Genomic DNA, 16,142 nt, shown 5'->3' with positions numbered 1-16,142 from the left:
AGTAGAGAAAGATCAACTTAATGCGAGGTAGGTCCATTCAAAAGTCTGACAGCAGCAGGGAAGAAGCTGTTCTTGAGTCAGTTGGTACGTGACCTCAGACTTTTTATATCTTTTTCCCGAAGAAAGAAGGTGGAAGAGAGAATGTCCGGGATGCGTGGGGTCCCTAATTACGCTGGCTGCTTTGCCGAGGCAGCGGCAAGTGTAGACAGAGTCAATGGATGGGAGGCTGGTTTGCGTGATGGATTGGGCTGCATTCACAACCTTTTGTAGTTTCTTGCAGTCTTGGGCAGAGGAGGAGCCATACCAAGCTGTGATACAACCAGAAAGAATGCTTTCTATGGTGCATCTGTAAAAGTTGGTGAGAGTCGTAGCTGGCATGTCAAATTTCCTCCCACTATAAACTACAAAATGTCATGAATTTCCCGATGGCGGCAAATTAGTTCGGAATTTTGTTCTCCTGACATTCCATGGCCAATCCACCAAACCTGCACATCTTTGCACACGAAGGGGCGATTTAGCATGGCCAATCTACCTAACCTGTACATCTTTGGACACAAAGGGGCAATTTAGCATAGACAATCCACCTAACCTGCACATCTTTGGACACTAAGGCGCAATTTCGCATAGACAATCCACCTAACCTGCACATCTTTGGACACAAAGGGGCAATTTAGCATAGACAATCCACCGAACCTGCACATCTTTGGACATTAAGGGGCGATTTAGCATGGCCAATCCACCTAACCCGCACATCGTTGGACACTAAGGGGCAATTTAGAATGGCCAATCCACCTCACCCGCATACCTTTGGACACTAAGTGGCAATTTAGCATGGCCAATCTACCTAACCTGCACATCTTTAGACACTAAGAGACAATTTACATGGCCAATCCACATCACCTACACATCCTGGGACATTAAGTGGCAATTTAGCGTGGCCAATCCACCTAACTTGAACATCTTTAGACATTAAGGGGCCATATTTGAACGGCCCCACACAAGGAATTGCTCTTCCACTCTGCTCTCTGACTCCCTCACCCTCTCTGCACTAACAGCACCTCACCCCCCACCCCAACCCCACTCCATCCCCCTGCTGCACCCAACCCCAGAACAGGAAGGCAGAAGCAACGTTTGCCAATCTCAAAGGCACAGAAGAAGTCTGTCCCACCAGGTGTACGCGCCAATTATTACGTACACCGTCACTGGGCGGTGGGGGGGGGGGGGGGGGGGGGGGGGGAGGTGAGGGGAGGTGGGGGGGGAGGGGGGGGAGGGGGGGTGGTGCGGCTGCACAAGATTCTGGCATGTTGGAATATTAATGAGGATTTACTGGATGAAAGTGGGATTCCCGACATAGCCCCGCAGAAAATGCCTTTCAGGGATTTGACGAAAATCTCTAGTTTCCTCCTGCAGTCTCAAGATGTGGAGGTTAAGGGGATTGGCCACACTAAATTGTCCCTTGGAGTCCAAAGAAGTGTGGGTTAGTTGGATTGGCCATGCTAAATTGCCACTTAGTATCCAAAGATGGGTAGGTTAGATGGATTGGCGATGCTAAATTGCCCCTGAGTGTCCACAGATGTGCAGTTTAGGTGGATTGGCCATGCTAAATTGCCCCTTAGCATCAGGAGGATTAGCTGAGGTAAATATATGGGGTTACGGGGATAGGGCCTGGGTGGGATTGTGGTTGGTGCAGGCTCGATGGGCCAAATGGCCTCCTTCTGCACTGTAGGGATTCGAAGACTTCCGACTCCCGCCACCAGACTTCGTTCCCAGAATGGAAAATTCCTCCCCGAAATTCCAAATCAGGACGATGTGTGTGTCTGTTCTTGGGTGGGGGTGGGGGTGGCGGGGGGGGGGGGGGGGGGGGGGGGGTGGGAGGGGGCTGGGGGGAGGGGGCTGGGGGGAGGGGATGGGGGGGCGGGGGGGGAGGGGGCTGGGGGGAGGGGGGGAGGGGGCTGGGGGGAGGGGGTAGGGGGAGTGGGGGGGGGTTAGGAGGAGTGGGGGTGGGCGGTGGTGGTGGAAAGCTTCCCGCTGGGAACGAGATAAATCGTAACAATTGCTGCTGCTGTAATCTGTTGGTTAATGTGGTTTAATGCTAACAGTGATATCAGGCTCAGAATAAAAGTTTGTTATATCTGTAAATAAGTGAATGAAACCTGCACAGATCAATGTGCCCTTTGCCTCACAAAATAGCTGTGGTCACTTGTACCTTTGGACCATCACCCTCTGGATGTGTGTCCCCTGCCCATGTTGAATAAACCAGATTAATTTTACCCCTATCCCAGCAAAACCCTGCCTCCCACTGACGTGCAGATCCTTGGACACTAAGGGGCAATTTAGCATGACCAATCCACCTAACCCGCACATCTTTGGACACTAAGGGGCACTTTAGCATGGCCAATCCACCTAACCTACATCTTTGGACACGAAGGGACGATTTAGCATGGCCAATCCACCTAACCCGCACATCTTTGGACAGTAAGGGACAATTTTGCGTGGCCAATCCACCTAACCTGCAGATCCTTGGACACTAAGGGGCAATTTAGCATGGCCAATCCACCTAACCCGCACATCTTTGGACACTAAAGGACAATTTAGCATGGCCAATCCACCTAACCTGCAGATCCTTGGACACTAAGGGGCAATTTAGCAGAGCCAATCCACCTAACCTGCACATCTTTGGACACTAAGGGACAATTTAGCATGGCCAATCCACCTAACCCGCACACCTTTGGAACCGGAACACCGGGAGCAAACCTACGCAGATACGGGGAGAACATGCAAACTCCACACAGACAGTGACGCAAGCCAGAAATTGAACAGCAGTCCCTGGCGCTGAGAGGCAGCAGTGCCAACCACTGTGCCACCGTGCCGCCGCATTGAATGGTGGAGCAGACATGATGGTCTGAATGGCCTACCTATGCTCCTACATCTTATGGCCTTATAAGGTTAGATTTAGGATTAAATTTGCATTTAACGTTAGGTTTCAGGTTAGATTTAGGGTTAAGATTAGATATAGGGTGAGGTTTAGGATTATGTTTGTGTTTAGGGTTAGTTTTCGGGTTAGATTTAGGGTTAAGATGAGATTTAGGGTTCGGTTTATGGTCAGACTTAGGGTTTGAGTGAGTAGTGTGGGTTACTTAGGGTTTAGGATTGGCATCTATCGCAATCTATATTTGTATATATGAGCTCAATAAAAATGTTGGTTGCAGGATTTTGTCGGTGTTTCGCCTGGTTGAGTTTCCTTATTATGGCCAGAATTCTCTGGCCATTCATGCCAGCGTGATTCTCCAGTCCCGCTGCCAGTCCCGCTGGCAGCACACCCCCGTCCGGGGGTTTCCCGCTGGCATGGGGTGACATCAATGGGAATTCCCATTGACAGCGGCGGGAACCAGAGAATCCCGCTGACAAACAACACACCACCTCCCGCCTGCGGGAAACAAGGGGCTTGGAGGCTGGTGAGCTTCAGGTTTTTAGGTGTTCAGATCACCAACAACCTGTCCTGATCCCCCCATGCCGACACTATACTTAAGAAAGCCCACCAACATCTCTACTTTCTCTGGAAACTAAGGAAATTTGGCATGTCCGCTATGACTCTCTCCAACTTTTACAGATGCACCACAGAAAGCTTCTTTCTGGTTGTTTCAAAGCTTGGTATGGCTCCTGCTCTGTCCAAGACCACAATAAACTGAAGGGTCATGGATGCAGCCCAGTTCATCACGCAAACCAGCCTCCCATCCATTGATTCTGTCTACACTTCCCGCTGCATCAGAAAAGAAGCCAGCATAATCAAGGACCCCACACACCTCAGACATTCTCTCTTCCAGCTTCTTCCTTCGGGAAAAAGCTACAAAGGTCTGAGGTCACATACCAACCGACTCAAGAACAGCTTCTTCCCTGCTGCCATCAGACTTTTGAATGGAAATACCTTGGATTAAGTTGATCTTTCTCTACACCCTTGCTTTGACTGTAACATGACATTCTGCACTCTCTCATTTATTTCCCTATGAATGGTATGCTTTGTCTGTATAGCGCCCAAGAAACAATATTTTTCACTGTATACTCATACATGTAACAATAATAAGTCAAATCAAATCAAAGAATCTCGTTCTTTACGTTTGATTCAGACTATTTGGTAATGGGGTTTGCTGCGTGTCCAATCACTGGGCTTTGTTTTTTATTTTCTTTGTTGCCCGTTCCAATGGCACAAAGGTGTCCTATGAATCTAATTCTTAAATGTTGATTTAAGACACTGTTTGGTTTGGACTGACGAGATTACATTGTGTTGCTCGCATGCAATGTTTGATTTACTGAGGTGGTTCTCATGTGTTCCTGTTTCGTCAGAGGCCGTGGCTTCGAGGTATCGTTATTGGGCTGGCAATCCAGAGACCCGGCGTAATGTCCTGGGGTCCCGGGTTCAAATCCCACCACAGCAAATGGTGAAACTTGAGTCTGGAATTAAAAGTCTGATGATAACCATTGTTGATTGTCGGAAAAACCCATCTGATTCACCAATGTTCTTCAGGGAAGGAAATCCGCCATCCTTACCTGGTCTAGCCTACATGTGACTCCAGAGCCACAGCAATGTGGTTGACTCTGAATTACCCTCTGAAATAGCTTAGCAAGCTAATTAGTTCAAGGGCAGCGCTGGTCCAATGAATTAAAAAAGAGGAAATGCTAAAAACTCCCCAGAAATAATAGGGAATCAAGGGATTGTGAATCAGTCTGGTGAACCTTCATTGCACTCCCTCTATGGCAATTCCTCAGGTGTGGTCTCACCAAGGCTCTATACTCTGTGGCGATTAAAAAATGTACCTTACTTTCTCGCACTTCCTGGCATTTTGTTGGAGACATCACACTCAAAAGTAAGCAAAATTGGCATACATGGGATTGGGGGAGTAATACACTGTCTTGGGTTGAGAAATCTGGGACACAAAACAGAGAGCGGGAATAAATGGGTCTTTTTTCAGGTGGGTCGGCTGTGATGGGTTTGGGCCTGTAAGGATCAGTACCTTGGGCTTCAGCTATTCACAATGTTTTGGATGTGGGGATTAAATGTGATATGTCCGACTCGGTGTGAGCTGTGAGCTGTGAGGAGGATACAAAGAAGCTGCAAAGGGACTTGGAGAGGCTAAGCGAGTGGATGAAAATTTGCCAGGCGGAGTACAGTGGCACGATGGCACAGTGGTTTAGCACTGCTGCCTCACAGCACCAGGGACCCGGGTTCAATTCCGACCTCGGATCACTTTCTGTGTGGAGTTTGCACGTCCTCCCCGTGTCTGCGTGGGTTTCCTCCTGGTGCTCCGGTTTCCTCCCACAGTCCCAAGATGTGTGGGTTAGGGGGATTGGCCATGCTAAATTGCCCCTTAGTGTCAGGGGGACTAGCAAGGATAAATGCATGGGGTTATGGGGGTAGGGTCTGGGTGGGATCGTGATCACTTGATGGGCCAAATGGCCTCCTTATGCACTGCAGGGATTCTATGTAATTCTATGGTATGGGCCAAACGCGGGCAGTTGGGACTAGCTGGGCGGGCACCATGGATCAGTTGGACCGAAGGGCCTGTTTTCGTGCTGTATTGCTCTATAACAGAGCAGGCTCGAAGGGCTGAATGGACTACTCCTGCTCCTATCTAATATGCTGTTATGTATCACTTTTAAGGCCCTTGAGTGTTGGCAAGTTCCTCGGGGTAACGTTTCAGCTAAAAGACAGCACCTCTGGCAGTGCGGCACGTCCTCAGTACTGCACCAAGTGTTAGCCTGGTACATGTTCGGAACTCTGGATGGTAACTCAAAACCATATTTTTATTCTTTCAAATGATAAAGTTTAAAGATTATTTATTGGTGTCACAAGTAAGGCTTACAAGAACACTGCAAAGAAGTTACAGTGAAAATCCCCTCGTCGCCACACTCTGGCGCCTTTCAGGTACACTGAGGGAGAATTTAGCATGGCCAATGCACCTAACCATCTGGTCGGAGCAGCTGAGGGACTTCACTGGTGCATTCTGGGAGAAGTCGGAGCAGCAACATTTCCCAAGAAGTGGGAAGCAGAAGATCTGGTCTCAAGGAGTGGTAAGCCCGAAACACTACATTAGTGTTTCCCTCCCACTCTCCTTCTCCTCTAACCAAAAAAAAGGGAAGGTAAAAGTGATGGTAAGAGTTTCATACATTTTTTCAAATAATTTAATTGTGCTCAAAATGTCAGTCAGTGGGGTTAAGTGCTGCACGTGCAAGATGTGGGAGATCCGTGACGCTTCCAGCATCTCGGACGACTATATCTGCAGGAAGTGCACCCAATTGCAGCTTGTTGTGGGAATATCACCACTCGGAGTCAGATCTAAAGATTCAACACGCAGTTTTATCGGACAAAGCTTTGGGAGAAGCGCTGGACTCTCCGCGTGCATGCAGTCACCTTCTCAACTTTACAATAGCAGTTCAGTATCTTTATACATTTTCAAATAATGGTCCAGTACGGACATTAGCCGTTATCGCATCGTTACACATTGAGGAGACAAGGATGGACATTGGCAATTATCACATCGTTATACATTGAGTAGATACATTTATGCATTTATGTCCCCATCAATGACTGATCCCGTTCCCAGAACTCGTTGTTTTGGTTCTGCTTCATCTCAAGCTAAGGTGCCTCAAGGTCTGATCTATTTCCTGCAGTAATTTAAACACTAACAGGCTTTTTAACTCACTGTGCAATGTCTGTGCCCAAGTCAGCACATCTTAATGTCTTTTCCCAGAGTCCATTTTGTGCCAGGTAACCATCTTGTATCCTTTAATTTTGATTTTACTCCAACAAGGGAGGGAAATCTGCTGTCCTTACCTGGTCTGGCCTACATGTGACTCCAGAGCCACAGCAATGTGGTTGACTCTCAACCGTCCTCCAAGGGCAACTAGGGATGGGCAATAAATGCTGGCCAGCTTGCGACACCCATGCCCCATGAATGAATAAAAACAAACTGGCACTTTTCCAGAGCCAAGGATTACGTGCTGAGGGATGCACTAAAGCTTGGGGCAGCTGCTGCCCCAAGGCGCAATGGGGAAGGTCACTGTCTAAGACCTTTCACCCACAGTAAACTGAGGGGTGCAGAACCCCCTTGGGCTGAATGACTCACCGAATGCATACAGTGAATATTAAGCTTGGAGTGCAACTTTTTCTATATAGACAACCTGTAAAATAACTTTGCAACATTGTTAAATGTCTCTAATAACTGGCTATCTCATAGAAGTGGAGATGCCGGCGTTGGACTGGGGTAAACACAGTAAGAAGTTTAACAACACCAGGTTAAAGTCCAACAGGTTTATTTGGTAGCAAAAGCCACACAAGCTTTCGGAGCTGCAAGCCCCTTCTTCAGGTGAGTGGGAATTCTGTTCACAAACAGAGCTTATAAAGACAGAGACTCAATTTACATGAATAATGGTTGGAATGCGAATACTTACAACGAATCAAGTCTTTAAGAAACAAAACAATGTGAGTGGAGAGAGCATCAAGACAGGCTAAAAAGATGTGTATTGCCTCCAGACAGACAGCCAGTGAAACTCTGTGGGAGTTACAAATAGTGTGACATGAACCCAATATCCCGGTTGAGGCCGTCCTCGTGTGTGCGGAACTTGGCTATCAGTTTCTGCTCAGCGACTCTGCGCCGTCGTGTGTCGCAAAGGCCACCTTGGAGAACGCTTACCCGAATATCAGAGGCCGAATGCCCGTGACCGCTGAAGTGCTCCCCAACAGGAAGAGAACAGTCTTGCCTGGTGATTGTCGAGCGGTGTTCATTGCTGCGACAACGGATGAATGAACACCGCTCGACAATCACCAGGCAAGACTGTTCTCTTCCTGTTGGGGAGCACTTCAGCGGTCACGGGCATTCGGCCTCTGATATTCGGGTAAGCGTTCTCCAAGGCGGCCTTCACGACACACGACGGCACAGAGTCGCTGAGCAGAAACTGATAGCCAAGTTCCGCACACACGAGGACGGCCTCAACCGGGATATTGGGTTCATGTCACACTATTTGTAACTCCCACAGAGTTTCACTGGCTGTCTTGTCTGGAGACAATACACATCTTTTTAGCCTGTCTTGATGCTCTCTCCACTCACATTGTTTTGTTTCTTAAAGACTTGATTAGTTGTAAGTATTCGCATTCCAACCATTATTCATGTAAATTGAGTCTGTGTCTTTATAAGCTCTGTTTGTGAACAGAATTCCCACTCACCTGAAGAAGAGGCTTGCAGCTCCGAAAGCTTGTGTGGCTTTTGCTACCAAATAAACCTGTTGGACTTTAACCTGGTGTTGTTAAACTTCTTACAGTATCTCATAGAAGACAGAGGGTGGTGGTGGATGGAAAATTTTCAGACTGGAGACCAGTTACCAGTGGTATACCACAAGGATCAGTGCTGGGTCCTCTGCTATTTGTGATTTTTATAAATGACTTGGAGGAGGGGGCTGAAGGGTGGATCAGTAAATTTGCTGATGACACCAAGATTGGTAGAGTAGTGGATGAGGTGGAGGGCTGTTGAAGGCTGCAAAGAGACATTGATAGGATGCAGAGCTGGGCCGAAAAATGGCAGATGGAGTTTAACCCTGATAAGTGCGAGGTGATTCATTTTGGTAGGACAAATTTGAACGCAGATTACAGGGTCAAAGGTAGGGTTCTGAGGAATGTGGAGGAACAGATAGATTTTGGGTTCATATCCACAGATCTCTGAAGGTTGCCACTCAAGTGGACAGAGCCGTGAAGAAGGCCACTTGTATGTTAGTGTTTATTAACAGGGGTTTTGAGTTTAAGAGCTGCGGAGTTATGCTGCAACTGTACAGGACCTTGGTGAGACCACATTTGGAATCTTGTGTGCAGTTCTGGTCACCTCACTATAAGAAGGATGTGGAAGCACTGGAAAGAGTGCAAAGGAGATTTACCAGGATGCTGCCTGGTTTGGAGGGTCGGTCTTATGAGGAAAGGTTGAGGGAGCTCGGGCTTTTCTCATTAGAGCGGAGGAGGTGGAGAGGCAACTTAATAGAGGTTTATGAGATGATGAGGGGAATAGATAGAGTGGATGTTCAGAGACAATTTCCTCGGGTGGATGTAGCTGTTACGAGGGGGCATAACTATGGGGTTCATGGTGGAAGATATAGGAGGGATGTCCGAGGTAGGTTCTTTACTCAGAGATTGGTTGGGGTGTGGACTGCCTGCTGTGATAGTGGAGTCGGACACATTAGGAACTTTCAAGAGGTTATTGGATAGGCACATGGAGCACACTAGAATGATAGGGAGTGGGATAGCTTGATCTTGGTTTTGGACAAAGCTCGGCACAACATCGTGGGCCGAAGGGCCTGTCCTGTGCTGTACTTTTCTATGTTCTAATGTTTCCTTTACTCACCTGATGAAGAAGCAGTGCTCTGAAAGCTCGTGATTCCAAATAAATCTGTTGGACTTCAACCTGGTGTTGTGAGACTTCGGACGCAATATTAATGTTTACATCTGCAGTATTTTTGCTTTGATTTTCCCTTGTTTATGATGAAATGATGCAATATCACCTCCTGCTTGCGGATGAACCCAAGTACAAGCAGAAAGGAAAAAGGCGGACCTAAAAGAGTGGACACCGAGAATGCGGACGTGAAAGAATGGAGCATGCGAACGCGGACCTGAAAGAGTTAATGCACCGAATGCGGACCTGAAAGAGTGTATGTAGAGTACGGACCTGAAAGAGTGTATATGTGGAGTGCGGACCTGAAAGAGTGTCGGTACATAGTGCGGACTTGGAAGAAGTATGTGACGGCTATAAACCTGAGTGTATGTATAGAGTGCGGACCTGGAAGAAGTATGTGCTGACTGTGGACGTGAGGACATGTATAGAGTGCGGACCTGAAAGAGCAGAATTGAGCAATGCGGTCGTGAAAGAGTGGAGTTTGGGAATGCGGACCTCAAGGAACATATGCCTAGAGTGCTGACCTGAAAGAGTGGATGTGAGGAATGCGGACTTAAAAACATGGATGTGGGAATGCGGACTTGAAAGAGAGGAGTTTGGGAGTTCAAACCTGATAGAGTGGAGGGATTAGTGCATCCCAGGATCAAAAGCACTGGCATGCAGCAACAGACACATACGCAGAAGCGAAGGAATTCCATACCAGGAACAGCAAAAGAAGAAATCGGGGACTAAACTCATCACTGGAACACGATACTGAAGGTTCCTTACGTAGGAGCAGGAACAGCCATTCAGCCCATGGAGCCAGCTCAGTCATTCAATACAACCATTGATCATTTATTTCAATGACTTTTCCCCAGACCCCGATAAGAGGTACCTTTACCTCTTTAGGCTCCAGTATTTAGAAATCTTTTTAACCACTCGGCTCTCTGTGAGCTGAAAGAGAATTCCAAAGATCCACAACCCCCTGTGCAAATCCTTGTCTCGGTTCTAAGTGGCTTCGTCCTTATTTTGAAACTCTGTCCCCTGGTTCTAGACTCTCCAAGACAGGGGAAACATCTTATCTGCATCTAACCTATCTATTCCTTCAGTACTTTGGAGGTTTCAATGAGATCACCTCTCATTCTTTGAAATTCCAGAGAATACCCAATGCCTCTACTTTCTCAGAAGACTAAGGAAATCTGGCATGTCAGCTACGACTCTCACCAACTTTTACAGATGCACCACAGAAAGCATTCTTTCTGGCTGTATCACAGCTTAATACAGCTCCTGCTCTGCCCAAGTCGTGAATGTAGCTCAATCCATCACGCAACCCAGCTTCCCATCCATTGACTCTGTCTACACTTCCCGCTGCCTCGGCAAAGCAGCCGTCAGAATTAAGGACCCCACGCACCCCGGTTGTTCTCTCTTCCATCTTCTTCTGTCGGGAAAAAGAAGCAAAATTCTGAGGTCACGTACCAGACAACTCAAAACAGCTTCTTCCCTGCTGCCGCCAGACTTTTGAATGGACCTACCTTGCACCCTAGCTATGACTTGTAACACTACATTCTGCACTCTCTTGTTTCTTTCTCTATGAACTGTATGCTTTGTCTGGAGAGCGCACAAGAAGCAATACTTTTCACTGCAAACCAATACGTGTGGCAATAATAAATCAAATCAAATACCAAAATCTCTTCATAGGACAGTCCCACCTGAATCCATAGACTCCTACAGTGCAGAAGGAGGCCATTCAGCCCATCAAGTCAGCACCAACCATAATCCCACCCAGGCCCTATCCCCATGCATTTACGCTAACTAGCCCCCCTAACCGAACGGGCAATGTAGCATGGCCAATCAACCTAACCTATACATCTTTGGAGTGTGGGGGGAAAGCGGAGCACCCAGACGAAACCCATGCAGACACGGGGAGAATGTGCAAACTTCACACAGACAGTGACCCCAGCCAGGAACCAAACCTGGGTTCCTGGTGAGGCAGCACTGGTAACCACTGTGCCACCATGCCACCCTGTAACCTCGGTTAATCTTTGTTTCACTCACCTCTTGGGCAATAATCCTTCCTAAGGTAACTTGACAAAACTGCACACAGTGATCCCAAGTACGATCGAACCAAGGTCCTGTACAATTGAAGCAATAATTTACTATTCCTGTACTCAAATGGCAAAATAGGCTGTCATACATTAGCCTTCCTAATAGCTTACTGCGTCTACATGTTAGTTTTCATGCAGATGCAGTAAGCTCCAGTTTCATCTCACAGTCTAAAGATGTGTGGGTGAGGTTGATTGGCCATGATAAATTGCCCCTAGTGTCAGGGGGATTAGTGCGCTAAATGATGGTTGCGGGAATAGGGCCTGGGGGGGTGGGGGGGTGGGAGGCGGGGGGAGGGGGGGGCGGGCGGAATTGTGGTTGGTAAAGACTCAATGGGCCAAATGGCCTCCTTCTGTACTGCAGGGATTCTATGATCTGTTCAATGATCTATGAACTCCAAAAGGTTTGTCAATCATGATTTCCCATTCATTAATCTATATTAACTATGCTCAATCAGATCATTATTATCCAAGTGCCCATTTAGCACAACCTTTATAACAGATTCCAGCATTTCACCAATACTAATGTAAGGCTAACAATCTGTAGTTCCTCATTTTTGCTTCTCAGTCTTTTGGCTGAGATCAAGCCCCAGATTTGATGTAATAATGTCTGTTCTTGTCAGCTTGGACCCAGTATGTCCTTTTTGTGGAGAAAATGAGTCATAGGTGTGTACAGCACAGAAAAAGGCCATTCAGCCTGTTGTATCTGCGTTGGTCAAAGACAGTTACATGGGTAAGATGAGTATGGAGGGACGTGGGCCAAATGCAGGCAACTGGGACTAGCTTCGGGGTTTTAAAGAAAAGGGGATGGCATGGACAAGTTGGGCTGAAGGGCCTGCTTCCATGCTGTAAACCTCTATGACTCTATGACAAACCACCTAAACATTCTAATCCCATTTTCCAACATTTGGCCCGGAGCCTTGTATGCTTTGGAAAATGATACAGATTGTACAAATCACTGTGACACTGACTGCAAGAACACTGTTCCCAGATAATTGGAATTGGATTCAATTTGAACTTGAATTTTTTTTTGGAAGAAGCAAGGAGTTGGAGTAAGGGCTTGCCCAGTTCACTCTGCGCATCGGCTTTGTAACTCTGAGAAAGGAATAAAGTTTTTTTGAAAAAAAGGTTCATCTGGACGAGTCTAGCTGGTTGCACTTCCAGTAGGCTGAATGTCAAAGTCCCCAAATGTGGGATACTCGACCAAAAAACTTGTGGTTTGTGGAGGAGGGTGTTCACGCTCTCCCCTCAGTTTCAAGTCAAAAAAATAGAGGTTCTGTTTGTCTTGTTCAACATGTGGAAACGCTCAACATTTAATAAAAGTAGGAAATGCTGGACAAGTTCAGCAGGCCTGGCAGCATCTGTGGAGGGAGAAACAGAGTTAATGTTTCGAGTCGGTATGACCCTTCTACAGAACTGAAGAGGGGTGGAATTGCGATGAATTCAGTGGAAGAGACGGGTGGAGAAGGTGGGGCAGAATAGGACAGGGTTAAGTCGGACTCTACCTCTTCCCTCTCCCCCCCGCCCTTCCCCACCCCACCTGCCTCTCCATATCTCCATCTCCCACCAAAAGAGAAAATGCTGGAAATCTCAGCAGGTATGGCAGCACCTGTAAGGAAAAGAGCTGACGTTTCGAGTCCAGATGTCAAAGCTTTGACAAAGGGTCATCCAGACTCGAAACGTTGGCTCCATTCTCTCCCCACAGATGCTGCCAGACCTGTTGAGATTTTCCAGCTTTTTCTCTTCTGGTTTCAGATTCCAGCATCCGCAGTAATTTGCATTTTTTCTTCATCGCCCACATCGGTCACGGGATTCCCGAAGGAAAGGTTAAGGACACTTTATCAAGGAGATGAGGAGCTGTAAGAGCTGAGAGGGGAAAATGCCGACCTGAAAGAGTCCAGGTAGAGAAACCGGACTGACAAAAGTAGAAGGAAATGCGGACCAGAAAGAACCAAGGGAGGGAAAGGGAGCGGAAAGAACGGAGGGGATGCGGACCTGAAAGAGTAAATGGTAAATGCGGACCTGAAAGAGTGGAGGCAGACTGACCAGAATCCCGGTGCAAAAACTGAAACAGGATTTAACTGCGGACCTGAAAGAGGATGCGGGGATGCGGACCTGACAGAGTGGATGTGTGTTGTGCGGACTTGAAAGAGTGGATGTGGGCAGTGCGGACCTGAAGGAAAGGATGCGACAACAACAGATGAATGAACACCGCTCGACAATCACCAGGCAGGACCGTTCCCTTCCTGTTGGGGGAACACTTCAGCGGTCACGGGCATTCGGCATCTGATCTTCGGGGAAGCGTTCTCCAACGCGGCCTTCACAACACACGACAGCGCAGAGTCGCTGAGCAGAGGCTGATACAGTAAGAAGTCTCACAACACCAGGTTAAAGTCCAACAGGTTTATTTGGTAGCAAATACCATAAGCTTTCGGAGCGCTGCCCCTTCGTCAGATGGAGTGGATATCTGTTCTCCAACAGTGCACAGAGACACAGAAATCAAGTTACAGAATACTAATTAGAATGCAAATCTTTTTTTCTTAGGATACTCTCTCCCTGTCCATTTCAAGAAATTGCTGTATTTTGCGTGTTAATCACCTACTAAACTCACAACAGAAAGTTAGAGTTGCTACTTAATAATAGAAGTACCTTTCATTGAGGAGATTTATATTCCAGCAGTGGCCTTTATCAGGTACAACTCGGAAAAGGAATAAGTGAAAGTGTGACTTCTCTCTCGGAGACAGTAAGTTGTTGTCAACATCTCAAAATTAATACTTGTGATCTTGTTTGATCAGGAACATGGAGTGTTAACCAAATCATTCCTCAAGATCCCAAGTGTCCCATTACCCTAATCAGCAACTTGCAACAGTTTACTGCCAATTGGTTACGGAGACACCCAATTGCTTGCTCTGTTTTCCCAGTTGCCCCATGTCAGGTCGAGGGAGGTGTCTCGTTTGGAGATCCCATTGACACAAACTCATCACGTGACATGTCAATGAGCAATGGAAAGTCTGCAGACAACTCACTCCATTCATTTGCCCATCTCAGCAAAATCCAGCCACAGGGGATGACGCTCGATCCACTTCACGCCAAGAAGTTCACAGACTGACGTGGCTGTTCCTTGTGCCAGAGACTTGTGCTGTCAATCTTTGTCGTAAATAGTGCTTTCTGGAGTCTGATACAATCAGAAAGGCAGAAGAAATGAAGTATTTTAAAGGAAACAATCCAGTCAGCCAGTATCTGAGATCCAGTGAAGACAGTTCCAGTTTACCCTGTTCAAAGGCAAAGCTTTTCATTGGCAGGGACAAGTCAGACTGACGTGGTGTCCATTGGAAGAGAGCTGGAATCATTTTGCTTCACATCTCGGTTGAGATTGGTACCATTCAGATGCTGATTTTCTGCATCGTCCTAAAATGAAAGAAGTGTATTTGTTAATTACAATGATCAAATATTCACAAATACTGGAGAGATACATGGACATGGAGATAGAACAAAGAACAAAGAAAATTACAGCACAGGAACAGGCCCTTCGGCCCTCCAAGCCTGCACCGACCATACTGCCCGACTTAGCTAAAATCCCCTACACTTCCGGGGACCATATCTCTCTATTCCCATCCTATTCATGTGCTTGTCACGATGCCCCTTAAAAGTCACTACCGTATCCGCTTCCACTATCTTCCCCGGCAACGAGTTCCAGGCTACTACTCACTGTGCAAAAAATCTGCCTCGTACATCTCCTTTGAACTTTGCCCCTCGCACCTTAAACCTATGCCCCCCAGTAATTGACTCTTCCACCCTGGGAAAAAGCTTCTGACTATCCACTCTGTCCATGCCTCTCATAATCTTGTAGACTTCTATCAGGTCTCCTCTCAATCTCCGTCGCTCCAGTGAGAACAAATCAAGTTTCTCCAACTCTCCTCATAGCGAATGCCGTCCATACCATGCAACATCCTGGTAAATCTTTTCTGTACCCTCTCCAAAGCCTCCACATCCTTCTGGCGACCAGAATTGAACACTATATTCCAAGTGCGGCCGAACTAAGGTTCTATAAAGCTGCAACATGACTTGCCAATTTTTAAACTCAATACCCCGGCCGATGAAGGCAAGCATGCCATATGCCTTCTTGACTACCTTCTCACCCTGCATTGCCACTTTCAGTGACCTGTGTACCTGTACACCCAGATCCCTTTGCCTATCAGTACTCTTAAGGGTTCTGCCATTTACTGTATATTTCCTATCTGTATTAGACCTTCCAAAATGCATTACCTCACATTTGTCCGGATTAAACTCCATCTGCCATCTCTCCACCCAAGTCTCCAACTGATCTATATCCTGCTGTATCCTCTGATGGTCCTCATTGCAATCCGCAAATCCACCAACCTTTGTGACGTCCGCAAACGTATTAATCAATCCAGTTACATTTTCCTCCAAATCATTGATATATATTACAAACAGCAAAGGTCCCAACACTGATCCCTGAGGAACACCACTTGTCACAGCCCTCCATTCAGAAACGCACCCTTCCACTGCTACCCTCTGTCTTCTTTGACCAAGCAGTTTTGTATCCACCTTGCCAGTTCACCTCTGATCCCATGCGACTTCACCTTCTGCACCAGTCTGCCATGTGGGACCT

This window comes from Mustelus asterias, chromosome 8, assembly GCF_964213995.1.
Source record: "Mustelus asterias chromosome 8, sMusAst1.hap1.1, whole genome shotgun sequence".
NCBI lineage: Eukaryota > Metazoa > Chordata > Chondrichthyes > Carcharhiniformes > Triakidae > Mustelus > Mustelus asterias.
The sequence above is the reverse complement of the archived record's forward strand: the minus strand, read 5'-3'. Positions refer to the sequence as shown.